Below are 27,529 nucleotides of genomic sequence, written 5' to 3'. Positions count from 1 at the left end.
CACTAGCTTTGTTCGTAGCGATGCTTTCTAAGGCCTACTTGACTTCACATTCTAGGATGTCCGGCTCTAGGTGAGTGATCACACCATCGTGATTACCTTAGTTGTGAAGATCATTTTTGTACAGCTCTTCTGTGTATTCTTGCCACCTCTTCTTAATATCTTCTGCTTCTGTTAGGTCCATACCATTTCTGTTCTTTATTGAGCCCATCTTTGAATGAAATGTTCCCTTGGTATCTCTAATTTTCTTGAAGAGATCTCTAGTCTTTCCCATTCTGTTGTTTTCCTCTATTTCTTTGCATTGATTGCTGAGGAAGGCTTTCTTATCTCTCCTTGCTATTCTCTGGAACTCTGCATTCAGATGCTTATATCTTTCCTTTTCTCTTTTGCTTTTCACTTCTCTTCTTTTCACAGCTATTTGTTGTTGTGAGAGGCATCAGACAACAGGCACACAAACCATAATCACAGAAAACTAGTCAATCTAATCACACAGACCACAGCCTTGTCTAACTCAATGAAACTAAGCCATGCCATGTGGGGTCACCCAAGATGGGTAGGTCATGGTGGAGAGGTCTGAGAGAATGTGGTCCACTGGAGAAGGGAATGGCAAACCACTTCAGTATTCTTGCCTTGAGAACCCCATGAACAGCGTGAAAAGGCAAAAAGATAGGACATGGAAAGATAACTCCCCAGTTTGGTAGATGCCCAATATGCTACTGAAGATCAGTGGAGAAATAACTCCAGAAAGAATGAAGGGATGGAGCCAAAGCAAAAACAATACCCAGTTGTGGATGTGGCTGGTGATAAAAGCAAGATCCGATGCCGTAAAGAGCAATATGCATAGGAACCTGGAATGTTAGGTCCATGAATCAAGGCAAATTGGAAGTGGTCAAACAGGAGATGGCAAGAGTGAACGTCGACATTCCAGGAATCAGCGAACTAAAATAGACTGGAATGGGTGAATTTAACTCAGATGATCATTATACTGTGGGCAGGAATCCCTTAGAAGAAAAGGAGTAGCCATCATGGTCAACAAAAGAATCCAAAATGCAGTACTTAGACGCAATCTCAAAAACGACAGAATGATCTCCATTCATTTCCAAGGCAAAGTATTCATTATCACAGTAATCCAAGTCTATGCCCCAACCAGTAACGCTGAAGCAGCTGAAGTTGAACGGTTCTATGAAGACCTACAAGACCTTTTAGAACAGCCAAAATAGACCTCCTTTTCATTATAGGGGACTGGAATGCAAAAGTAGGAAGTCAAGAAACACCCGTGGTAATGCAAATTTGGCCTTGGAATATGGAATGAAGCCGGGCAAAGGCTAATGGAGTTTTGCTAAGAGAATGCACTGATCATAGCAAACACCCTCTTCCAACAACACAAGAGAAGCCTCTACACATGGACATCAGCAGATGGTCAACACCAAAATCAGACTGATTATATTCTTTGCAGCCAAAGATGGAGTCAGCAAAAACAAGACCAGGAGCTGACTGTGGCCCAGATCATGAACTCCTTATTGCCAAATTCAGACTTAAATTGAAGAAAGTAGGGAAAACTGCTAGACCACTCAGGTATGACCTAAATCAAATCCCTTATGATTATACAGTGGAAGTGAGAAATAGATTTAAGGGACCAGATCTGATAGATAGAGTGCCTGATGAATTATGGACGGAGGTTCGTGACATTGTACAGGAGACAGGGATCAAAACCATCCCCATGGAAAAGAAATGCAAAAAAGCAAAATGGCTGTCTGGGGAGGCCTTACAAATAGGAAGTGGCTAAAACCATCCAAATCCAGATGCACAGACCCCACAACAAAGCCCCTGTTAGGACTCAGGAGAACTTGTGGGGACACGCAGTGACAGGACAACTTGTTCCTCTCGATTTCTGAGAATCAGGAACAAAGTGTACCTTTTAAGAGCTAGTCTCTGAGCACAGAGGGAAACAGGATGGGACTGGCGAGGCCCCCATAGAGAGACGACGGCTTTCCCAGGATATGTTCCTGACTGCCTGACACCATGAATACATTGAACAGAAGCTGGCGTCAGTTGGCAGTAGGCTGGGTACTCTGGAGCTCTGCAGGGTAGTGCAGCCCAGCCTGTCTCTGGCAGGGAGAGGGTAGCTGATGTCACTGAGATGTGGGGCCCCCTCGAGGCAGCCAGCACCACAATGGGGTGACCGCACGGGGTGACTATCCATCCTTCACGCCCTACTCTCTCAACCCACTTAGGCACTCGGCCAGCTGCCTTCTGGAGATCATTCACCCTCCCTGCCAGTTCTCCTGGTCCCTGCCACACAGTGCCAGTGCTGAGTGCAGAGTGAGAAGATGCAGTCATGAGGCTGCCTTCCAGAAACGTACTATCTAGTAACCATGCACTGGACGTCCCGGGTAGCACGAGTGGTAAAGCACTCACCAGCTAAGGCAGGAGACGTAAGAGACCTGGCAGTTCCTGGGCTGGGAAGATCCCCTGGAGGAGGGCATGACAACCCACTCCAGTATTCTTGCCCAGAGAATTTCATGGACAGAGGGCCTGGCAGGCTACCGTCCATAGGGTCTCAAAGAGTTGGACACAACTGAAGTGACTTAGCACGCATGCACGCAACCATACACTATTTGAAAAATGGGAAGCATATTTTGTATTTGAGGCCCAAGGAATGGGGAGAGTATGCTTAGCTGTCTGCCGAGTTCAACAAAGACAGGTGCTGGATTGGAGGTTCGAGGTGTTTCCAAGGTGTTCCCAGAAGAGCCAATGCTGTGGGGTGAGCGCTTCCCCCAGGCCAGCCCCCTCCCCTCACTTGGGTCACAGCCCAGCTGTGGACTGAGCTGATCAGGGCTGGACTGGGGTCTCCTCTCTCCCCCAGCCCACCTTTCTCTCTGGTTTGAGGGTGAAGTGAAGGTCCTACATGGCAGGGGTTGCGCCCTCTCTTCCCTGGCTCATAGCAGATGCTCCATGTGTGAATGTTGGAGTGGATGGACAAGCCAGTCGCTCACTTTAAAGCCCTGCCATCAGACAGCACATGTGACTGACTTGCCTTCGGAGGAACTGGCGCTCGCTTTGTAATGGTGCTAACATGGCAGTGACAGGGCGGTAAATGTCTCTTTGTCTCCTCATCTTCCAGCAAGCCATATTCTCCAATCCCCGAGTTTCCCACATGTCCTTTCAAAGCCCTTCTCTTTAATGCCAAGTGGAGGAGTTCCAGACAGCTATTTGCATTTTCAATTCTAGAAATCGTTAATATTTTACAACTGCCAGCCCCATGGTTTATTAACACACTTACATTTCCTACCTGCTACTGTTAAAGGGAAACTTTCTATGTGAGAAGTATTCCAACATGGGGGAATGTTCCAACCTTTGTTAAAATTCTGCGCTCAGTTCCCTGCTCTCAGGAACTCAGTGGGGCCAGACGGAGCTGTAAGTGGAGAAGGAGGATTTCGAGTGACTGCTGTGAGGACTGAGGGATGCACAGGGGATGGGAACCCCTGGAGGAGACTCAGGTGCTGCCTGAGGGTGGGGTCAGGCTTCTCAGAGGAGGGTTTTCTATTCCAAAGGAATATTCCTGCAGAGTGAGTCAGAAAACCCTTGCTGAGACACGGCCCTTTCCATGACTTTAAGTCATCGTGGCAATAGGTTGAATTAAGATCAAGTGGCTTTGAGCTAGATGGGCCTGGGTTCAAATCCCAGTTCTGACACCTCCAGCTGGGTGGCACTAACCGTAACTAATAGCTTTCGAGCCTTTTCTGGGTGCATCTGTGGGTCTGCACAATTCAACTGGCCCACAGAGGAGGTGACCTCACTGGGTGTTCGCAGCTGTGGGACCTGACCCTGCCCATCTCCTCTCTCCTCCCTCCCACCTCGTCTCTGCATTCACCGGTGTGCGCAATTTCCCCTGATGTTCACAACCACCCTATAGGGTAATTCCTGCACTCCCATTTCACCAAACAACAGACTAAGAAGCCGTTTGAATCACTCGCTGTAGACTCCAGGGATGACCCGTCAGGATTTAATCCCTGAGCTTCAGGGCAATTAAACACTCTCACTGCAGAGGCCAGCGTGAGGACTAAAGCCAGTGGCACGTGGTGATGGCACTCAGTAAGGTAGCTTTGTGGCTGCCCAGCGTCTCCAAAGCCCAGGTCATGAATCCCTCATTCACTAAGCCCCTCACCCCTGTCTCTCTGGCCAGAGGACCCTGGGTGTCCCTGGCTCATAGACAGTCTCCAGCATCACTGCCATCCTCCTGAGCCATCATCACCTTCCCCATTCTGTTCACCACCAGTGAAGCTCACTGTTCTTGGCACATGGGAAGGCTGAAGCCAGTGTTTGCCACACGGACTGAGAGAGAACAATATGAACCACACCGACTGCTGGAAGAAAATGTTTGCCAAAGATCTTTAGTCTGGACCCATCAATATCAAAATGACACCACTATAATTTGCTTTCAGATTCAAACTGGAAAGGTGAACTTTGACCCTGTCAAAAAAAATAAGAGCAAATTAAATTGAAACACAGAGTCATTTTCTTTGTTCCAGGACTCTGGATTTCTAATTAACGTGCAGCCTGATTCTAAGGGCTGCAGGGGATCCGGAAGATGGTGTCTGTTACTTTGCTAATGGAGCAGAGCTCAGGAGAGAGCTTTTTGTTCATCGGTTCATTTGTTTTTCTTTTCTGGGATGTATTGTGTTTCTTGCAGCAAAGGTCCTTAGATGAGAGTGATCCCAGGTGATTAGAAAAAAAATAATTGCTAGAAGCTGACCTTGTACAAAAGAGACCACAACAAAACAACCTTCAGCACAATCACTCACCCTCCCCATCCCAGAGGGAAGTAGCCCAACCCCAGCATGTCAGAAGCACTGGGTCGAATTTCAGAAGCACTAGCTGAAAGATGAGGCTCCATTTTGGGGAGGCTAAGGGTAGAGAGCCCCCTGGAGCACTAAATTAGAGTCTTGGCGAGGTAGCTCTGGGGTGTTGGCAGCTAAAGCTCTGAAACACTGACACAGAGACAATGGTGAATGACACAGGGACCTCACTGAGCCAAAAGGAGGCAATGAAAGCAACTCCGAGCTAGGGAAGGGAACACCTAAACAGAAGGCAAGATGCAGCCTGGGGCAGAGGTGTCTAGGAGTTGCCGCCACACCTGCTGAGGGTAATGAAAAATGGGGTGATGTTTCTAACCCACTGACCCCTAAACTTGCATGAGAGACCACTGCCTGGTGTGCTTGCTGCAACAATAGGTTCCTGGGTCCTTCTCCAGACTTACTAAATTAGGATCTGCAGCAAAAGGTTTGGGGCTGGATATTTTTAGACTAGTGCCCTGAATGCTTTTTATGATCAGACACGTTTGGAAATTAGTGACTTAGAGCATGAACACTTTCACTTATTGAAGTCCCTGACCTGCTGTCTGGTCTTGCGTAGGTCACTTGGCTTCCCTGCGCTTCCATTCCATGTCCACACAATGGGGATGGGGATCCCTGCCTGTTGGGGGTCCACTGCATCTGAGGAAGAAGCAAGATGAGTCTGGCAGGGGTGTCCCAGGGCCTGGGGTGTGCCATGTGTGCGGAGCCTGCCCTCATGCATGTGGGGAGGCTGACGTCCTCCAAGCCAGGGCCTCCAGGGGTACCCTGAGTGCCTCTTTTTATTACCAATCCGGGGGACATCATCACATGTCCTGCCCCAACACAAGTGCATGTGCGCCAAGTCGCTTCAGTCATGTCCGACTCTTGGCCACCATACGGACTGAAGCCCACCAGGCTGCCCTGTCCATGGGATTCTCCAGGAAAGAATACTGGAGTGGGTCGCCATGCCCTCCTCCAGGGGCTCTTCTCAACTCAGGGACTGAACCCACATCTCCTATGTCTCCTGCATTGGCAGGTAGGTTCTTTGCCACTAGCACCACCTGGGAAGACTGCCCAACACTGGAGCCAGTGCCACAGGGCTCCAGACCTTCAGCGGTGGAGGGTGTCAGAGCACAGGGTTCCCTGGGGAAGTTCTGCTAGGAGAAGCCAGGGTGGAGGTGACCTCCCAAGGCCTTGATGGAATCAGCCCAGGCTGCTGGCTGATCTATATTCCCACTCCTCACTCCTCGGTCTCCTGCCAAGACTCCTGATAACCCAGAGCATGAGGGCAAGTTCAGAGACAGGGCCCTCAGCTCACAGTGTGTCCTCAATGAGGGCGTTCCCTCGCAGCTCATGCAGGTTCTCCAGGAGACAGGACTCACTGCGGGCAGGGGAAGGGACTTGTAGTCCGGCAATGTGGGTGAGGAGATGCAGGCCGTGGAGGGTGTGTCATGGGCTGGACTGTGTCCCTCAAATTTATATGCTGAAGTTCTAACTCCCAGCACCCCAGAATATGGCTGTATTTGAAGACAGGTTGCTTGAAGAGCTCATTAAGGTAAAATGAGTTCTTATGAGCGGGCCCTAATCAGTATGACTGGTGGCCTAAGAAGAGGAGATTAGGGGACTTCACTGGTGGTTCAGTGGCTAAGCCTCCCTGTTCCCAATGTAGAGGGCCCAGGTTCGATCCCTGGTCAGGGAACTAGATCCCACATGCCCCAGCGAAGACTGAAGATCCTGTGTGCCGCAACGAAGACCCAGTGCAGCCAAATAAATACAATTTTTCTTTCAAAAAAAGAGGAGATTAAGGAACTCCCCTGGTGGCACAGTGGATAAGAATCCGCCTGCCAGTGCAGGGGACATGGGTTCAATCCCTGCTCCAGGAAGATCCCACATGCCATGGGGCAGCTAAGCCCACGCTCTACAACTGCTAAACTTGTGTGCCACAACCACTGAAGCCCGTGCACCCTAGAGCCTGTGCATTGCTCAGGAGAGCAGCCCCCACTCCCCACAGCCAGGGAGAGCCCACTTGCTGCAGTGAGGATCCAGTGCAACCAAAACGACAATAAATACATAAAGTTTTTTTTTTTTTTTTAAAGAGGAGATTGAGGCTCAGACACTCACAGGGGAAAGACCATGTGAAGGCAGAGAGAAGATGGCCATCCACAAGCGAGAGAGAGGAGCCTTGAGATAACAACCTGTCTGACACCCTGATTTCAGATTTGGGGACTCCTGCACTGTGAGAAAAGACTGTTCTGCTGTGTAAGTCCCCAGGCAGTGGGGTTTGTATAGTAGCCAGGGTAGACTAAGACAGAGGAACCCCAGCTCTGGGGCCAGCTCCGTCCCTGGCTCTTTGACTTCTATTTTGGGAAATTCTCCCTCAGATTTTTTCACCTGTAAAAGAGGAAACTGGTATGTCTGACTCAAGGTTGTTAACCTGGGTGTAACTCGAAGAAGACAGCCTAAGTGTGGCGTTACTGAGTGTGATCTGCGTTGTCTCCTATCCCTGTTCCGCTGTATCCTGTGAACTGTCGCCTCGATCTCATTACGTAGGAAATGGGGATACGACCCTTGTCTGCCTCATTTACGGTTGTTGCTGGGAAGCCAGTGGGTCTGCCTCTGTGACAGGCTCAGGAAAGTATAAAGCGCGCGACAGATGGGAGCAACCACTGCGTGCAGGCAAAGCGGTGCATCATCTCCCCTGGGAGCTGCTTTCAAACTAAGACCCAAAGTGCAGAGCAGCCGGAAGAGCCTCGGGTTTAGACACATAGGCTCTGGGTCCGAGCCCCAGCTCTGCCATTTCAGTGAAAGCATGGGCATGTCACTCACCTTCCAGGTCCCGCCTATGAAACCGGGGTGGGGCCATCTGCGAAGAAAGATGCTGATTCTTTCCATCAAACAGCCATCAAGTCCCAGGCGCTTCCCTGTGCTTGCCCAGCTCAAGAAGTTTTCTCTCCTGCATCCCATGGCATGGTGAGAAATGGGTGCCAGAAGACTCATTCTGGTGTTTGGCAGAAGCTCTACTTCTTTCCCATCAGAATCCCCTTCTGATACAGACATCATACTCTTCTAGAAACCTGACAGAGAGCATGTGGGCCCCATCCCCCCTCAGCCTTCCCCTGGGGCCACCAGCAGACTCGGAGCCCAGCTTCCTGCCCTCCACCTGTGCAGCTGTGCAGAGTCTCCTTCTATAAATCACAGCTGACCACTAGCTTCCCCACACCACCCAAGCCCATCAGGACAGGAGGAAGTTTGAGGGGGTGAAGCAAAAAGCATTACGAGGAGAGTCTTAAAGAATTCTCTCTCCAGCAACACTCATCCAGGGAGGCTGTGTGCAAGAGGGGTCTAGGCAGAGGGCTGGATCTGCTGTGCTCAAGGGTCAGCCTCACTCTTGGTCATTTGGCTCTATCAACAAGTGAAGACATAGGTTGTCAGGGTGGGAACCACTGATGGGAAGGTGAGGGTGGAGCTTACTGATGAGCCTCAGAGAATTCACTCTGTAGTCACAAACCAGCCAAGAACTGAGATCTGAAGTACAGAGCAACAGAAAGAGCAGTGGCTTTACCAAAAGGACACTGGATGTACTTTTACTTTGCTGTGGTGGGGAAGGGGATCAATGGGAAGATGGCCTAACCCCCTCTCCAGTTTGAGGCGTGCTAAGCTGCTGACTCCTTGACTGTAGCCCACCAGGCTCCTCTGTCTATGGGATTCTCCAGGCAAGAATACTGGAGTGGGGTGTCATTTCCTTCCCTAGGGGATCTTCCTGACCCAGGGATCGAACCTGTGTCTCTTGTGTCTTCTGCATTGGCAGGCGGGTTCTTTACCAGCTGAACCACTGGAGCCACCTTTTGCAAATCACATAAGGAAGGTCTCATTGGCAGTCATGTAATGTTCTAAAAATGCCCAGAGGAAGATCAGTTCTCTGGCTCTGCAGGCCCTCAGAGTCTGGCTGCCTAGACCATTAAGTGGCCGGTTCCAGAGACCATGCCTCCTCCTCCAGGAGGGGTCAGGAAGGGATGGGGATGGGAAGATGTTCCTTCTCCTGGCAGAGGGTTGTCATTGTGATTATAGTCGAAGACTCATGGGTTGTGTCAGCCTGTATGGGTCCCCAAAGCACTCTTAGACTGCTCTGGAGTTCCTAACGGGGCGGCTCATGCTGCTGGGCCAAGGTGAGGGGGTCTGGACACTGGTCAAGAGAAGGCCAGCCAGGAAGCTTGTTAGTGAAGAGTCCAAGTGGGCGGGAGACAAGAGGAAAAGGCAGAGGCAGAAAGGGCCGTGAAGGAGCCCCCTGCCCTCGGCCACAGTCACAGCCCTCTCACTGCAGTGCAGCCTGAGCGCTGTCTGCTTTTAACAGAGCTGCTGGGAAGCCAGGAAGGAAACCTATGGAGCTGGTGAGGGAGGCGGTCAGGTCAGGTGATCGACAGGAGCGGTTGGCACATCTGCCAGGGAGACAGAGGCAGATGCAGGCAGACGGAGTCAAGAGAGAGAAGCAGGCAGACGTGGAGAAGGTGACAGACATGCAGCAAAGGCACACAGAGAACACGAGGAGGGAGGCGAGTGTCGAGAGAAGGGCGTGAACCAGAGGAAAGGCCAGGGGAGCTGCCCAACCACTGGCTTCAATTAACATCTGTAAATTTGTGTCCAGAGACTGCAGGGTTGGGACGGAGCTGAGCTGCTTAATGGAGAGGTGCAGGGAAGGGCCCCACGGGGTTCCTGTCAGCAGGCGATGAGTCTGCACTGCAGGCCGTGCCCTGAGCTGACGCCACCCCAGCCACGATGGAGACAGGCAGCAGGACAGGCTGTCCATGCAAACGGCCTTCTGTGACCTGGTCTTGTGATCTCAGAATGGAGTTGTTAGTCTGCAGTGGAAAAAGTCCCCAGACCGGGGTTTGAAACCCAGATCTGTCGGTCAGCAGCCGTGTGACCTTGTGTCTATTTCTTCACCTCTTTGAGTCTCACTGTCCTGTGAAACAAGGGCACTAATGCTGTCTGTTGCTTCTGTTCTCCCCGAGAGTTTCTGATGATCACGTTGCTGTATGTGGTCTGTGGAGGCCATCAGCCAGCGCCTGTGGGCAGCTCTCCCCACTTTGGAGCCCTGCTCATGATGACCCTCTCTCCACGGCTGGCAGGTTCCTCTGAGGTCTGCTCAGGTGTCACCCCTCATAGGGAGCCTCCCCATCACCCTCTACCTAGCAGCAGTCTGCCCTCCCCCCATTGTCTGTCTTTCTCTCCATAGTACTTGCCACACCCAGAGGTGTGGGTATTTATTTTCTTCTCCTCACTAGAATACAGGTTTCCTGAAGACAGTCACTTTGCCATCTGATTTACTGCTTGTAACCTCAAAACCTAGAATAGCAGGTACAGAATAAATATCTATGGAAGAAAGAAAGGAAAGATGGAAGGGAAGCAGTGGGGAGAGAAGAGACCTTCACATTCCTGCATGCCTCTGGCAGCTCAGAGGACCCAGAGGAGGTCAGTGTGTTTGGAAAAGATGATGGAGGTGAGGACCTACTCAACCAAACTCCACTGGTCCTTCTCTTGTGTGGGGCCTGGAGTTCTCTCTACTCTGGGGCCCGCCCAGGCTTTCAGGCCATCCCGCCCTCCTGCTTCCTATGCTCCCGGCTCCCTCACAGCCCTTTCCACGCATCCACCCTCCAGGCACCATCTTGGGCCCAGCATCCCTTCCTCTGCTCTACTCTTGAGTCCTGTCTTCAAAGCTTAGCTCCAGTCCTGCTTAATTCATTCATTTCATATCTCTCTATTCACGCACTCCTGCTGACTGTTGCTGAGGGGGATGCTTTATGCAATCAGAACAGATTCTACGAGCTCAGAAAGTAGACACTGATGGTATGGAACGCATGGCCCCAGGGGCCCAGATTCCTCCAATATTAGAAGACAACTCCCTCTCCCCTCACTTGCATTTCAGGAGAGACCTGAGTACTGCTGAGAAGCTGCCCGCACCCTGAACAGGTGATGACACAAACTGCATTTCAGGGATCAAAGAAGTCATTGGTGTTGGACCGAAAGGCTGAGGGCATACACTTGGTAGCAGATCACGTGTAGGAAATTATACACATAAAATAAAACAGGGCAAAAATAGCAAAGTATCATTTGAACATTATCAAGTGTTGAAACCTACCCTGAACGGCTAGGAACATGAGTAGAGGTTAAAATCAGACTAACCAGGAGAAGCAGCACAAACACGGCGAATGTGAGTCATGGGCCAAGTCCCTAAAAGCCGCACTGGAAATATGAAGAGAATAAATGAAACTGCTTTTAATGGTATATTTTATTTTACTCAAGCTTCTGAAATATCATTTTAACACATAATTAATATGAAAAAATTTATTACTGAAATGCTTGTATTACTTTTTATTCTAAGTCTGAAATGCAACTGTGTATTTTACACACGGGGCTTCCCTGGTGGCTTGGTGGTAAAGAATCCCCCTGCCGCTGCAGGAGATGTGGGTTTGGTCTGGGTTGGAAAGATCCCCTAGAGGAGGGCATGGCAACCTACTCCAGTATTCTTACCTGGAATATCCCAAGGACAGAGGAGCCTGGTGAGCTTCAGTGCATGGAGTTGCAAAAGGTCAAACATGACTTGGTGACTGAACAACCAATTTTACACATGCGTGCATCTCCATCGGACTGACCCCAGCTGAAAGGCTCGCCTGTGCCTCAGGGCCGTGTTCTGCACAGCACAGGATCAGAGGACTCAGGGAAGCCTTTTGGGAAGGAGTCCCTGAGAAAGGAAGAGCGTTCAATGAGACACAGTGGGTGGAAGGCTTTACAGATGGAGGAAACATAATGAGCCAAGGCAGAGCACTGAACTTTCTGCTCACAGAAGGCACTGTCCTGGCTGGAGTTTAGAGTCTTACGGGCAAGAAGTTGAGGGTGAAGGCCACTGAAGTGCCCCCTTCTTTGTGCTACACAATTCCATCCCAGGAGCCGTGACTAGCTTCATAACTCATGTGACGCTGGGTGGGGTGACGAGCACCCTCACTGTCTATCTGCATTTTCACATCACCCTGGGAATAGACCCAGAGTAGCAGACAGCTTCCCAGGTTGGCACGGCTGAGTCAGCAGTGGACCCCAACCTCCATTTCCCTCTGCTCCTTCCAGAACACCAGCCCTGCCTCCCTGAACCCCAAGCACAACTGGACATTGTCTATGTCTCTTGCTGGACTGGGCCCTCCCTCATCCTCCTTGGGGCCTGATCCTCCTCACCTGCCCATCTGGGTCTCTCCTCCTTCGAGCCTTTTCTCAGTTTGTCCCTTCTGTGAATTTCTACTAAGGAGGCATCTAAAGTTTTATTGTAAAACAAGTTGTTTCTAAAGACTTCCCTAATTAGACTGTTACCATGTGTGCGTGCTGAATCACTTTAATCGTGTCTGACTCTTTGTGACGCTATGGACTGTAGCCCGCCAGGCTCTTCTGTGCATGGGGTTCTCCCATGGACAAGGATACTGTCCACAATGATACAAGGCAAGGATACTGAAGCGGGTTGCTGTGCCCTCCTCCAGGAGATCTTCCCGACCCAGGGATCAAAACCACATCTCATGTTTCCGGCATTGGCAGGCAGGTTCTTTACCACTAGTGCCCTGGGAAGCCCCTTAGACTGTTACCTCCTCCCATTACAAGTCCAAGTAAGAGGGAGAAAGAAGAGAGGAGGTAGAGAGAACCTGAGGCAGGGGGGACCCATCCCCAAGTTCCTGAAGTTAGAACCCAGCAGCAATCCATGGCAAAGAATGGTCATTTCAGAAGGAGTGAAACACACAGAATCTAGCAGGAGTCCCATTAATTCTGAGTCTGAAAGGCACCGACAGATTCCAGCACCAGCACTGGGGGCGGCATGCTGGGGAGGCTGGAAGTCTGCCATCCCAGCCTCCTTCTGGGGGCTGCAGGTAATGCTGGGGAGCTGGAAAGGCTTTGCGAGGCTGTCTGTCAAGTCACCCACACAGAGAGCAGCTTAGGAGGCGGGGAGGCGTCTTTGAGAGGGAGCGTGGGCAGGCCGCCCCCACAGAACCATAAGGGGGACTAACGTTGTGTTTGCAAACAGCCATAGCCCTGCTTCCCACTCAGGCAGCACCGGATCCAAGTCCTGGTCCTACTCCTAAAAGGATGGTGATCTTCAGCAGGTCAGGGCTTCAGCTGCAATTGGCTTGTCTTAACAGGTGACCCCCTCACCTTACAGGGTGATTCAGAAAGTGTATGTTATAGTGGTCCTTGTGTTATAGGCATCAGATACAGGCTAGAGACTCCTTCTCAGGGCTTTCTCTCTCCCCTCTTCATCTATTACCTCTTTCCTTCTTACCCAGGCAAGTGGGATGGGAGGGAATGTCGTGTTCTGGGGAAGAAGCCCGCAACATCCCAATGACAGTGGAGGCCTTTTGAGACCTGCTATTTGCCAGGTGCTGCAGGCTCTTGCCTGGATTACCCCATTTTATCATCTTGGCAACCCTGCTGGGTAAGAACTCTCAATTAGCTTGTCCATGGTCACTGACCACTGAGCAAGAAGATGCAGAATTCAACTCCAGGCCGTGTGGCTACAGGGCTCACGTGGTAGAGGCAGCCCAGCATAGGCAGACACATGCTCATTTCCTCGCGTATTTCAGCCTCTTTGTTCGTCTCTCTCTTTTTCAGGATGACTTTTATTTATTTATTCTGGCTGCTCCATTGGGTATGTGGGATCTAGTTCCCTGACCAGGGGTCAAATCCGGGTCCCCTGCATTAGGAGGCTGGAGTTTTAGCCACTAGACCACCAAGGAAGTACCTTTTTTGTTGTTCAGTTGCTAAGTCGTGTCCGACTGTTCGTGACGCCATCGAGCACAGCACACCAGGCTTCCCTGTCCTTCACTATCTCTCGGAGTTTGCTCAGACTCATGTCCCTTGAGTTGGTGATGCCATCCAAACATTTCATCCTCTGCTGTGCCTTTCTCCTCCTGCCCTCAATCTTTCCCAGCATCAAGGTCTTTTTCTACCCTGGCTCTTCTTGATTAATCTTCCCAGCGGGCCCCCTGGACCTCTGTGGCCCAGGACAGGGCTAGGCGTAGATTAAATGCCCAGTGATATTTGCTGGGAAAGGGAGTGTATCTAAAAACTACTTGCGTGGGAAAGATATTTAGTCCCATTTTACCCTGAACTCCACAGAGGGGAAAGTGGGCTAGAAATGAAGTTGCTTGCCCCAGAAGCAATATAGTGGGGGAAGAGTTGAGGATCCATCCCAGAGTCCTCGGCTGCTGGCTGGCCTGCTTCCCGCAGAACCCACCTCTCGCTCCACAAAAGCAGCTTCCATAACGGCAGGCGTGCACGCAGAGGTGTAGACACTCTCACGGGAGGCTCCGACGCGGCCCTTGGGCTTGCTGAAAGGCAGGACGGTCTCTGCTCGTCTCTGGGACTTGTCTCTGGCTCGCCAACAGGCGACGCTCCACTAGACCAGGCTTTTGCTCTCTAGTCCATGCACTGGAGAAGGAAATGGCAGCCCACTCCAGTGTTCTTGCCTGCAGAATCCCAGGGACGGCAGAGCCTGGTGGGCTGCCGTCTATGGGGTCGCACAGAGTCGGACATGACTGAAGTGACACAGCAGCAGCAGCAGCAGCTCAAAGTCCCTGAGACGCATCCAAGGGGCAGAAACCTGGTGAAATCCATTCCTCTGTTACCTTACTGATCAGCCTCCGACTCCGCAACCCCAAACAGAAACCTCCTTCCAAGTCCACGGGAAAATGAAAGGCAGAGAGATTTCTCCTGTGACTTCCAGGTTTTCTGTCCTGCCAGCAAACTGTGAGCAGCTTGCTGAAAAGCAACAGCCCCCACCCCCCAGCGCTGCCCTGGAGCCTCCATGGGGCCCCAGGCTGCCAGGGTCTGGTTCTGTCTCTCTTCCCACTCAGCCCCGAGCCGCAGAGCTCGGGCTGCCCTGGGCATGCAGCCCTTCTCAGACTCTGCCTTTGTACGCTCTCCTACCCACCCCCGACTTGCTTTAATCCCCTCGTCTAGAACTCCTTTAAAAACCAAAAAGAGACCCGTGTTTTGGGGTGAGGTGCTGGCACCCGCAAGGCTTCCTTGGTACTGGGGATTCCTTATACGCTGACCTACATGCAGGTGTCCCTCCTAACCTGGCTGCCAGCCTCTCTCAGGATCCTAACAGCAATAAAGAGCAGTGGGTAGGGAAGGATGGGTGATGAAATACAGAGAGAGAATATGACCATCTATATATAAATATCTATTGCTGGAGATGCAGAACCACTGAGGTTTTTAAAAATGGCTTCACAAATAAACATGGGTTTCAATTCCAGCTTCACTCACTAGCTGTGTGTGTCTTGTTTTTAACTAGCTGTTATGTGTGGATCAGCCTCTGAAGTGTTGCTTTTCTTGACGGTAAAATGGGGTAATAATTATACCCTCCTCATGTGATTGTTGAGAGAAGCAAAAGGAGACGGTTCTCTATCCCGGCATAGAGCCCACGTGTGGGCAGTGACCGGGCTCCCTTACTAGCGATTGTCTTCCCAGATTTCTGAGTGACAGTTTTCCTCCAGGAGCCAAAGAGTGTTGGTTCCTCCTTCCTGAATGCCATTTTCTTAGCCACTCATTCATCCATTTATCTACTAACATCATCAGCCTCTACTCCATGCCAAGCCCTTAAGCCAGTTCCCTTGACATTTCCCTGATTCCTTCCGCTCCCTGGCCTGGCCACCCCACTCCCAATAACCATCCTCACCCTTTCTCCACCCAGTGAAATTAGTCTTTAGATTCTCACAGGAGCCTCTTATACATGCCTCTATGGAGCACTCCTATCACAACTGTATAGTCAGTTTACCTGTCTCTCTATGGCACTCATTTAAATAAGTCTCACCTGGTTATTCTAACTTCCCTCCTGCTGCATTCTTCTCCTACCCTTTCTATTCAAAAATTACACAAAGATTCAGTGGCAGGGGATTCCACTATCCAGTGTCCTGTATCACTCAAAGGATACAGGACTCTGTGATGAGGCTTTGCCAAGGTTCCCAGGGGCCAGGTCCCCAATCTTTAGAAAACCCCCTGCTGCAAGGTGCCTGCTTTTCTCCCTCAGTCACAAATACAGAGTGCTGGATCCTGCCAATTCCATGTCCCAGCTGGTAAGAAATGCCCACGTTGGACTAATCACCTTCTAAACAAATGGCACAGTGACGAGCCATGTGGGGGGACCCGGGGCCGCACAGGCTGGTGTTTTCAATTTAGAAGCCATGCATTATTTACACTGCCATTACTCCCCTCAATTTGACTTCACGCTTTAGCCCTAATTTCAGTATAATCAAAGCCAATGAATATTTAATCAGGATTGCTTCCAGAAATTGAGTAATGCCATTAACATAATGGCCTCAGGACTTCAAAGCTGCTTTCCTTCAAATGCATCTGACTTCTACCTTTCCTTACCCTCACCCCTTAACCAGTTGTGCAAGTTTCATGTTTCCTATTTAGGAAAAAAATAGTGAGCTTGCGACCTAGCCTGGAGGCCAGTGACAGCTTTGCCTAGGTGTCAGAAGGTGGGGAGGAGTATCGGCCCCAGAGCTTGCGCCCTGGCCCCAGTGAGAGAGACTCCAGGACAGTCACACTCTGCGGGCAGACCTCTTTTTAAAGCACCTTGATATATGAAAATACCAAGTTTTAAGACACATCCCAAAGGGGAGTCAAATTCAGGTTCTAAACACGGCTATAGTCACACACAGCCAGACTCTGGAAGGGCTGGCCTGAACTACTGCCAGCCCCTCCACCGCCACCAGCAGAAGAATCCACTCTTGGGGAGCCAGAGCGTGGGTCTGTCTTAAAGGTCCTCATTAGGTGTGAAAGCCCACCTCCTCCAGGCTGCCCACCTGGGCCCAGGCTCTGTTCTCTGAGGCCCCACCGAACAAGGGTGCTCCTTCTGCCCCAAACTGGGCAGACATTAGAAAACAGCTTTCTTCTCTTCCTGTGCATCCTGTCCCGGTGCCAGGGCCCTGGCCAGGCTCTGTGGGGAACACACTGACGAGTCTGATGCGACTTACTCCCCAGGAGTTCAATGCGAACGTCGTCAGGGGCTGCAGACACATTGCTGGGGCTGTGCCAACTCCGGCTGTGTCCCAGGTTAGAGCACTTTCCCCCTCCATTGCCTGACTGTATGCACTTCTGCCTCCTTCCCCCAACTACAGACTCCTTGAGGACAAGGGTGAGGCTGACGTTGCTCCGTATCCCTGGGGGAACTGGTTCATGCTCTCTAGGTATCACACTCATCAATAGAGGACTCGGCTACTCTTCACAAGCAGGACAGGAAGCTGTTCAGCCTTGATTCTCTAACCTGCAAGGCAGGAAGCACACCACTGCCTGGCTTTATCATAAACACCAATCAAGGGCCTCCTCAATAGGAGCAGAGTGAAGAAACGGATGCCTTGTGCTGCCACCTGGTGGTGACTTCCAGCATGACGTCTTCCTAACCACTTTGTTCTTCCTACCAAGAGGCTGTGGAAAGGAAGGAATGTCTATGGAGCACCGGCCAGATGTCAGTGCTTTACACACTTTGTCTTACTAGATTACAGTGTTGGAACATGGGCATTATCATTCCCATTTTACAGATAGAGAAACTGAGGCTCAGCAAAGTGGTAATGTAACCTCGAGCAGGAGGCAAAGATGAGATTTGGTTCCTCATTTACTGACTCCTACCTTGTCCAGGGATTTTTCCCTGTTCCCAAAGCTAACCCAAATGAATGAATGCAGCAGGTGCTGTCAGCTGCCTCTGCCCCCTTCCATCAGCCCACCTCAGAGCAAGGTGACCTGGTGTCCAGCTCCCAGCATTTTCACCCTTGGCCCAAGGCCTCCCTCTGGCCACTGCAGCCTACACTTTCCCTGAGCATGGCAGGCCAGAGGTGCCGAGGATTTACAGCTCCCCTCCCCCATGGAAGCCCTCAGCTAAGGACTGAGGGACTGTGCAGTATATTCCCTGGCTCCCTTGCCCCTGCTTGCAGGGCATATTCTACACAGGCTCCCGGAGTCCCTAGCAGGCTTAAACTTTGGTTGCCCACAGAGGTCACCTTCTCAGTTACACGCCCTTGATGGGCATCCTTTTCCTTTTCTGTCTATTCCCACTCCCTCCAGGTGTTTCCTCACTTTCCAAAAAAAAATTCTTGCACTCAAATCCTTGTTTTAGAGTCTGTTTATGGGAAGGTGCTCTGATTATTCTATTAGTTCTTCTGTGCCCCCTCCCCAACCCCAGCTCCACCTCCCTTAGGGAAGTGCCCAGCAAGTCTCCCCTAGGACCTGCACACTGTGGATGGAATCCCTCATTTTGGCCCCCAGGAGTCCAGCTGTTTGGCCTCAAGGGCCGTCCCTGAAGCTGGAGCGAGTTACCCAGCACACCCAGGCTTCCTCTGACAGTACCTTATTCAAGACACATCTTGTCTCCCTGGATGGCGAGCAAGAAGGCTGCTCAGACAATTAAAATGCATGGCATTTACACGGAGCACAGGGCTTTGTTCTGACAGCAAACAGGGGAGCCCGCCATATGCGAGAGCTCAGCTGCCAAGGGCTTCACTTAGGAGGAAATTAGCCTCCATGTTCAGAGGTGGGAAGGGTACAATAAACCCCCCTCTGAGACATGTAACCTGTGGCCCCAGAGGCAGGAGGGCAGCCCGGGCTCAGCCTGCTGCTGTCCTGTCTGCAATTGCTCCTCTGTGTCCCAAATTTCTCAGAGGGTCCAGAGCACAGGGGCCAGCTCTTACCTCCCCCAAAAGAGCCGGGAAGGGAAGGAAGGGAGCTACGAGGTTTCTGTCATCTGCTATGTGCCACAGACCTCACATACCTTGTCTCATCTAATCTTCACAGGACTCAGCAAGTCCAGCATTACTGCCCCCCGTTCAAGGGAGGAAACCAAGTCCCTGGCAGGTCTTGCATACGTGGAGGAGTCAGCCTTCAAACTCAGGTTTGTCTGACTCCACTCTCTCTGGTCTTTCCTGCCCCCCCCCCCACCTCCCCCCACAATGGAGGTATAGTGTCAGTGACTGACCAGCACCTCAGGGTTACACTGAGATCAGGAATCTTGGCTGAAGTGCAGTTTGAGCATTTTGGGAGAATTCTGCACCTGCATTCACCTCAGGCACAGGAGAGATTTGGAAAGAGGCTTTGGCCCATCTCCATATGACCGTCTGGCCATGCCCAGCCTTTGCTAGAGCTTTCCTTTCTATTGTCCCTCTTCATCTTCAAGAGCCAGCCCCAGCCCTCCAGGAAGCCTTCTCTGGCCCCTCAGACCTCTCTCACTTCCCTTCTCATCTGCACAAGCAGACCTGGGAGGAGGCAGCTGGGTGGGCAGGGAGTGCACCCTTGTGAGGGTGGAGGCTGGCTCTCTGTCCTGCCTGTGACCTTGTGTGACCACAGGCAGCTTTCTGCGGCATTTTGCACCTCAGTCTCTTCACCTGAAACTGGGAAGAATAATACCTGTCTTGCCTAATCCCAGATTGTTTTTAGCATCAACTAGATAATAGATATTAGAATGCTTTAAAATTGTGAATGTGTAGTACACTTGATGATTTAAATCACTAAGACTTCAAAATATAATTTCATTAACACTAAGGGTCTACATGATCATGAATTCCTTATTGCCAAATTCAGTTTTAAATTGAAGAAAGTAGGGAAACCACTAGACCATTCAGGTATGACCTAAGTCAAATCCCTTATGATGATACAGTGCAAGTGACAAATAGATTCGAGTGATTAGAACTGATAGAGTGGCTGAAGAACTATGGACGGAGGTTCGTGACATTGTACAGGAGGCAGGGATTGAGACCATCCCCAAGAAAAAGAAATGCAAAAGGGCAAAAGGGTTGTCTAGGAGGGCTTACAAATAGCTGAGAGAAGAAGAGAAGCTAAAGGCAAAGGAGAAAAGGAAAGATATACCTATTTGAATGCAGAGTTCCAAAGAATAAAGAGATAAGAAAGCCTTCCTCAGTGATCAATGCAAAGAAATATAGGAAAACAATAGAATGGGAAAGAGTAGAGACCTCTCCAAGAAAATTAGAGATACCAAGGGAACATTCCATGCAAAGATGGGCTCAAGAAAGGACAGAAATGGTATGGACCTAACAGAAGCAGAAGATATTAAGAAGAGGTGGCAAGAATACACAGAAGAACTATACAAAAAAGATCTTCATGATACAGATAACCACAATAGTGTGATCACTCATCTAGAGCTAGACATCCTGGAATGTGAAGTCAAGTGGGCCTTAGGAAGCATCACTAAGAACAGAGCTAGTGGAGGTGATGGAATTCCTGTTGAGCTGTTTCAAATTCTAAAAGATGATGCTGTGAAAGTGCTGTACTCAATATGTCAGCAAATTTGGAAAACTCAGCAGTGGCCACAGGACTTGAAAAGTCAGTTTTCACTCCAATCCCTAAGAAAGGCAATGCCGAAGAATGTTCAAACTACTGCACAAATGCACTCATCTCACACGCTAGCAAAGAAATCCTCAAAATTCTCCAAGCCAGGCTTCAACAGTACGTGAACTGTGAACTTCCAGATGTTCAAGCTGGTTTTAGAAAAGGCAGAGGAACCAGAGATCAAATTGCCAACATCTGCTGGATCACTGAAAAAGCAAGAGAGTTCCAGAAAAACATATACTTCTGCTTTATTGACTATGCCAAAGTCTTTGACTGTGTGGATTACAACAAACTGTGGAAAATTCTGAAAGAGATGGGAATACCAGACCACCTTAATGCCTCCTGAGAAATCTGTATGCAGGTCAAAAAGCAACAGTTAGAACTGGACATGGAACAACAGACTGGTTCCAAATTGGGAAAGGAGTATGTCAAGGCTGTATATTGTTACCCTGCTTATTTAATTTATATGCAGAGTACATCATGAGAAACACCAGGCTGGAGGAAGCACAAGCTGGAATCAAGATTGCCAGAAGAAATATCAGTAACCTCAGATATGCAGATGACACCATCCTTATGGCAGAAAGTAGAAAGAGTGAGAAAGTGAAAGTGAAAGAGGAGAGTGAAAAAACTGGCTAAAACTCAACTTTCAGAAAACTAAGATCATGGCATCTGGTCCCATCACTTCATGGCAAATAGATGGGCAAACAATGAAAACAGTAACAAACTTCATTTTCTTGGGCTCCAAAATCACTGCAGATGGTGACTGCAGCCATGAAATTAAAAGATGCTTGCTCTTTTGAAAGTAAAGCTATGACCAACCTAGACAGTATATTAAAAAGCAGAGACATTACTTTTCCACAAATGTCCATCTAGTCAAAGCTATGGTTTTTCCTGTGGTCATGTATGGAGGTGAGAGCTGGACTATAAAGAAAGCTGAACACCGAAGAATTGATGCTTTTGAACTGTGGTGTTGGAAAAGACTTTTGAGAGTCCCTTGGACTGCAAGGAGATCCAACCAGTCCATCCTAAATGAAATCAGTCCTAAATATTCATTGGAAGGACTGATGCTAAAGCTGAAACTCCAATACTTTGGCCATCTGATGAGAAGAGCTAACCCATTTGAAAAAACCCTGATGCTGGGAAAGATTGAAGGCAGGAGGAGAAGGGGATGACAGAGGATGAGATGGCTGGATGGCATCACCGATTCGATGGACGTGAGTCTGAGTAAGCTCCGGGAGTTGGTGATGGACAGGGAGGCCTGGCGTGCTGCAGTCCACGGGGTCGCAAAGAGTTGGACACGACTGAGCGACTGAACTGACCAACTGAGGGCCCACACTCTGCCCTGCTTCCTGCTGGGTAGCACATTTACTAAAGAGTCATTGAGTGAATGTTAGATGCCAGTCCCTGAGGTGAGTTGAGAGCAAAACAGTGACAATCCAGTTTTCTGAATTCTCAGTCTAGTAGAGGAATAGACAAAAATGAATGTGTGAATGGATGAGTGAATGAATGAATGGAATGCATAAAATTACCTTCCTCCCATTGAAATGTTCTGCTATTAATATGGTAGCAGACTAACAATGCTAAACATGCACTTTCTGTCTTAAAAGACTCACAAAGATAAAGAAAATAATAAAAATTGACAATAGCCTTATATAGTATGTCAGATTTTAGGGTGGGGAAATTCAAGGCTAACCCTCTGAGGGAAAAGATTTTACTCCTTACACATCTTGTTCCCAACCCTAAGATGCACTGAACAGGAAAAGAGGAGTCTGCCAGGTGGGAAGACCTGTCTCTAGGGCCAGCTGGCACCGAACCCTGCACTCCCTCCCCTCCCCGACGCTGTGGTCCTCTCTTCTTCCTTTTAATTTTTTCTTACACACATTCAGAAGAAGGAATCCCAAGGAGGCAGCACAAGACGCCGAGATGGACTGGCATCCTGGACCATTTAGAGCTTCCAAAGAAGCTTTGTAGGTAGGGACTGGACAGCAAGTGCCCTGGACATCATGTGTGTTGGGGCAAAGGAAGGCCCCTCAGGTACCACTCTGGGAAAGGGCGGAGTACAGACTGCATCGCATCCTGCAGCCAGAAAATCCAGGGGTCGTCCCTGGAAAAGAGCCAACTGCAGGCTGGTAAAGCACAGTTAGGCAAACTCATGAATGGAACTGGGCAGAGCAAATTGACTGGCACTGCGGGTCTACATCAGTGAAGGGTCAGCCGTCCTCCACACCTTCCTGGTTGCAATGCCAGGTCTGTGTAGACCTTGCTCTACTGAAAGATGATGAAGCAAAGAAAAATGAACACACCCTGCCCGCCCCCCCCCCAATTTTTGAAAAGTAAAGTCTTTGAAGAGATGGCTTTCCTGGTAGCTCAGCTGGTAAAGAATCCGCCTGCAATGCAGGAGGCCCTGGTTTGATTCCTGGGTTGGGAAGATCCCCTGGAGAAGGGATAGGCTACCCACTCCAGTGTTCTTGGGCTTCCCTGGTGGCTCAGACAGTCAAGAATCCACTTGCAATGCGGGTGACCTGGTTTCGATCCCTGGGTTGGGAAGATCCCCTGGAGGAGGACATGGCAACCCATTCCAGTATTTTCGCCTGGAGAATTCCATGGACTGTATAGTCCATGGGGTTGAAAGAGTTGGACACGACTGAGCAACATTCACTTGAAGAGATACTACAGCAAAAGAAAAAGAAAGTACCGTCTTGAAAACAGAAAGACTGAACAGAAGCTAAGACTATTTCAGAGACCATCTGCTTGGTATCCTCCAAAAGATGTAAAGGAATTGACTACTAGAGAGAGCAGGATGTAGGGTGAGATAAAGGCAGAGACACAAAGGAAGGATGATACGGCAAATTAACACAAGATAAAATACCAAATTAAAATTGCCCTGGGAGTGAGAAAAGAATTGGTACTGCAGAAAATGGCATCAGTGATGAGAACTAATTTGAGTACTTCTCAAAGAATGTAGAGAAAAGAAATGTCAGTGATGAAAATTATGAGAAAGTGGTTAATAGATACAGAGGACAAGAATAAAGTCTAAGAATTATCAATATTCTGGAGGGTAGAGGGGATATAATAAAAACAAAAGGGACAAAAGCATAATAGGGAATTTTTTTTCACCAACTAGAGCAAAAAAGCTAAACAGAGCAATGTCAACTTGAGTCAAAAACCCAAAAGAGATCAGTGATCAAGGCTATAGTAATGAAAAGAAAGAGAAGCGGGATCTTGGGAAAATACACTTCAAGGATAAAGAAAATACTGTATTAAGATCCAGGAAGGAAAGCAGATTGACAGCTAAGCTCAACACCAGACATTAGAAAAGAAGAATTATCAAGTGTTGAGGAAGAAGACAAGGGAAGTAAAAACACGTGAGCTTCTAAGCTGCATAAGAAGAAGTAGAAAATTACTGCTTTGTTCTTAACTGACAGTGAAAGGAATATGGATATAATTGCATGTGGCACACGTATAAGGCATGGATTAGAGAATAAGTTACAGAGAGGATTTTAAACTTCTCAATTAATGTGAAAGGAATAAACAAAGAAAATACAGTTTACAAAAAGAGATAGAGAAAAGTCAGTTAAGATCAATGAGAAAATGTAAAACTGGGTGAGAGGTTACGTCAAACAGACTAGATATGAAATGATCACAAATGCATCATTCTATTGGAGGACACAAATTCTCAAGGTAAAATGCAAACATAAGTTATGTGCAACTTATAAGTGGGAAATCTAAAATGGTTAATGCTTATTACCTACTGGCCATGTATATCACACTGTGCCGGCCATTTCACTTGCATCATCGCATCCAGTCCTCCCAACAACCACAGGGGACAGGGATACTGTTAACAGCGAGTGACCTGCCCCAGGCTGAGCAGCTAATACACAGTAGAGTCGGAATTTAAACCCAATCCAGTCTCAGGGCACATCTTTCTAAACAATACCATCTACTGCACCTGAGGCAAAACTACACAATAAGGTTAAAGAAACGAAGCTTCCAAGGACTTCCCTGGTTGGTGGTTCAGTGGCTAAGATTTCACACTTCCAGTGCAGGGGCACCGGTTCGATGTTGGTCAGGGAACCAGATGCCACGTGTCTCAACTAACAGTTCGCATGTCACAACTAAAGATCCCCAGAACCACATCTAAGACTTGGCACAGCCAAATAAATATTTGAAAAATGAAGCTATCAAATATTTCAGGCAAACGCAATTAAAGAGATAGCAGAGGTGACAATGCTAATGATAAAGCAGAATCCAAGGCAAGAACATTTTAATAAGCAAGAGGTTGGTCAAATTAAATTGATAAAAGGTAAAACCTACATTGAATATTTAATAGTCATGAACTTATTGCAACCAACAAAATGAAATATTTAAAGTGAGAAATTAGCAAGCCATGACGAAAACAACATAAATTATATAGCAAAAGGCTAGACAAAATTACAGTAAGCACAGACAAAAATAGCCAACTAGGTTGTTTCTAGTTTCAGACATTCATACATAGGTGATAAAAACTATATTTAAAAAGCATGGAAACGATAAATACAAAATTGTTGATGGTGGTTACCACTAAAGGTAAGCCAAGTAATAGGACATTGATAAATGTGAGTTATTAGTAATGTTCTAATTCTTGAGTTGGGCAGTGAGTTCATAGGTGTTCATTATATAACTATGCTTTCCAAGTTACTCATATATCTAAATTATTTTATATATACCATCTGAGCCACTAGGGAAGCCCGAATAATAAAAAGGAAAAAATAAAGAAAAAAGATTTGAATAAAGCAATGAAGTTGAGTTAATAACATTTAACAATTTTCACTCCACAGATAATAGAATAATTTGGTAAACTCCAAATAATAATACAAATGTATATACTTTTTATTCTCTGACCATGACTATTAAAACCAGAAAATAATAATTTTCAACAGCAACAGAAACAGCTGCAACTAACTGCCACATGGAAATTAAAATCGCCTTTATAAAAATATTATGTCAAAGAATAAAAGAAAATAATAACAATTACAAAATATTTTTAAAAACAATTTATAAAACTAATGGAAGGCTGCCAAAATTATGCTCAGAGAGAAACTTTTATATTCAAGTGCATTCTTAACCAAATAAGAAAGACGAAGAAAAAATAACTGACACAAGCTACACAATTTGGAAAGAGAACAGAAAGAAGCCCATGGAAAGCAGTAAGAAAGATGTAATAAAGGTACAAATGGATAAATTAGCAAACAAAAATCGGAGATTTGATAAAGAATTACGACAGCTTTTTGATTTTTTTTTTTTTACAAAACCATAACATAAGCACATTATGGTATAGAAAACGAATAGATGTTTCAAGGCAGGTAAATAAACAACTTTAAAACCAAATCCAACATACACAGTCAGGCACAAAATACACTCCTATTGGCATGTACTTAAGTGTACATTATTACACAGTCATATGTGAGTGTATGTACACATGTGGATGCCTATCTATCCACACATAAATACCTAATATGCAGTCACATGTTGGTTTAATACAAGACAGCATGTGTTTAAGAGCAAAGTAAGGAGGAGAAGCCGCGGGGATGTATGGACTCGGAGGTGGGCCAGGGCCCTCTCGGGTCCTTAAGTAAAGGGCGCAAGTCTGTCTTTGATCACGCAGTTCCCTCCCCCAGGCACTCCCATCTGCCCTGAATGTCTGGTGAGCTCTGTTTTAAGCCTCAGCAGGAGAGTCACCTCCTCCGGGAAGGCTTCCTGGTCATAGCCTGAATCTGGGAAGACTTGTCCCTTCTCAGAGCCCCTGCATGCTTCTCTACCCTGATAGGTGTGACACAGGAGCGCATTTGCGGACGCACACGTCAAGTCACGCAACCGGACTGTATGCTCCCGAGAGGAGAGGCTCAGATTCCTTTTGTATTTCCAGCAACTGCCCAGGGCTGGCACACAGTAGGGGCCCTATCAAAGCTCACGGAAAACAGGTATCACAATCAAACCAGGTTTTGAGCTCAAACCTCTCCAATTCCAGCCCCTTGACTCCCACCCACAATACACACTCACACAGTAGAGGGGGTTTAATCCCCAACAGAGGTCCAAAATGGTATCAGTACCATAATAGCCTACAACAACTGTAGCCTCAGACTCTTTGTGACCCCATGGACGGCAGCCCGCCAGGCTCCTGTGTCCATGGAATTCTCCAGGCAAGAATTCTGGAGTGGCTTGCCATTCCCTTCTCCAGGGGATCTTCCCAACCCAGGGATTGAAGCTGGGTCTCCCGCATTGCAGGCACATTCTTTCCCATTGGAGCCACCAAGGAAGTTCCTATTATAAGAATAAGACATCTAAATGACAGGTAGAAGAAAGAGGGGGCATTTTTTTTTTTCTGGCGCTGAGGACAAAAAAGAAAAATCGCAGCACAGGAAATTGAGTGATGGAGACCGAGGGGTGGGCGTGCTCACCCCAGCTGGCAGCCCGGGGGCAGCAGACTCCTGTTCACGCCGCAGATGAGAGTCCCAAGTGGAGGCCAAGCGCAGACATGCGGTGAGGGCTGGGCTGGTGCTCATCAGCGGAACGACCGCGGCAGCAGCCAGCTCCGGCCTGTCTTGTCAGCACCAGGTGCCGTCCCTACACCCCTCACACCATCATCACCACACATACACATGACAGAGAATCTGGGCAGCGGCAAGGAGAGGGGCAGACACAGGCCCAGAAAGGAGGGACACATGAAGGCCTGGCTCCCTTCCTGATGGTCGTTTGTGTTTCTCTCAAGCAGCACTCTCCCAGGGAAGGAGTGGGGAGATCACGGGGTTTCTGCCAGGCTGATCTGGATTCCAACCCTGCCTGCCACTAGCCCACAGCATGACCTCAGACAAGGTGATGGACTCTGAGTCTGCATCCTCGGGGCAAACTCGGGCTGAAAATACCCACTCTGTGGAATACCGCAGGGATAGAAGATGATCCATACAAAGTCTTGTCAGTATCAAGTAATGCAAAAGTACTTCATCAGCTCTAAATTTCTATGTACGTATAAAATAGTCATATAACTATCACTTTTAACCTAGCCCTTTGATAAGGGGCAATTTGTTATTCACTTCATTCGAGAAAAAGGAGAAAACCAAAGCACAGAGAGAGAGGCTTGGTGACTTGTCCCAACTCTTCTGGGTGGACCTCTACGTTGGAGCACTATGGTTGGTCCTCTGGTAAGGGACCATTGTCCTTTGCATCAGGGCACAGACACGAAGCCAGGAGGAAGCCCAGGGGAGCCCTGGAGCCCCAGCATGCTCCCTGCCTTGCAGGTTCTTCTCCAGTTAGAACTGGACATGGAACAACAGACTGGTTCCAAATAA

At 48.5% G+C, this 27,529-nt stretch overlaps 1 protein-coding gene across 1 annotated transcript in view; it reads right to left on the bottom strand.

The window, feature by feature from the left end:
• Positions 1-27,529, bottom strand: part of AGBL4 (AGBL carboxypeptidase 4) — a 1,457,998-nt gene that overhangs the window by 159,629 nt on the left and 1,270,840 nt on the right. The window lies entirely within an intron of this gene.

The sequence above is a fragment of the Budorcas taxicolor genome, chromosome 3, assembly GCF_023091745.1.
Source record: "Budorcas taxicolor isolate Tak-1 chromosome 3, Takin1.1, whole genome shotgun sequence".
Classification (NCBI taxonomy): Eukaryota; Metazoa; Chordata; class Mammalia; order Artiodactyla; family Bovidae; genus Budorcas; species Budorcas taxicolor.
This window is presented reverse-complemented; position numbering and strand designations above follow the sequence as displayed.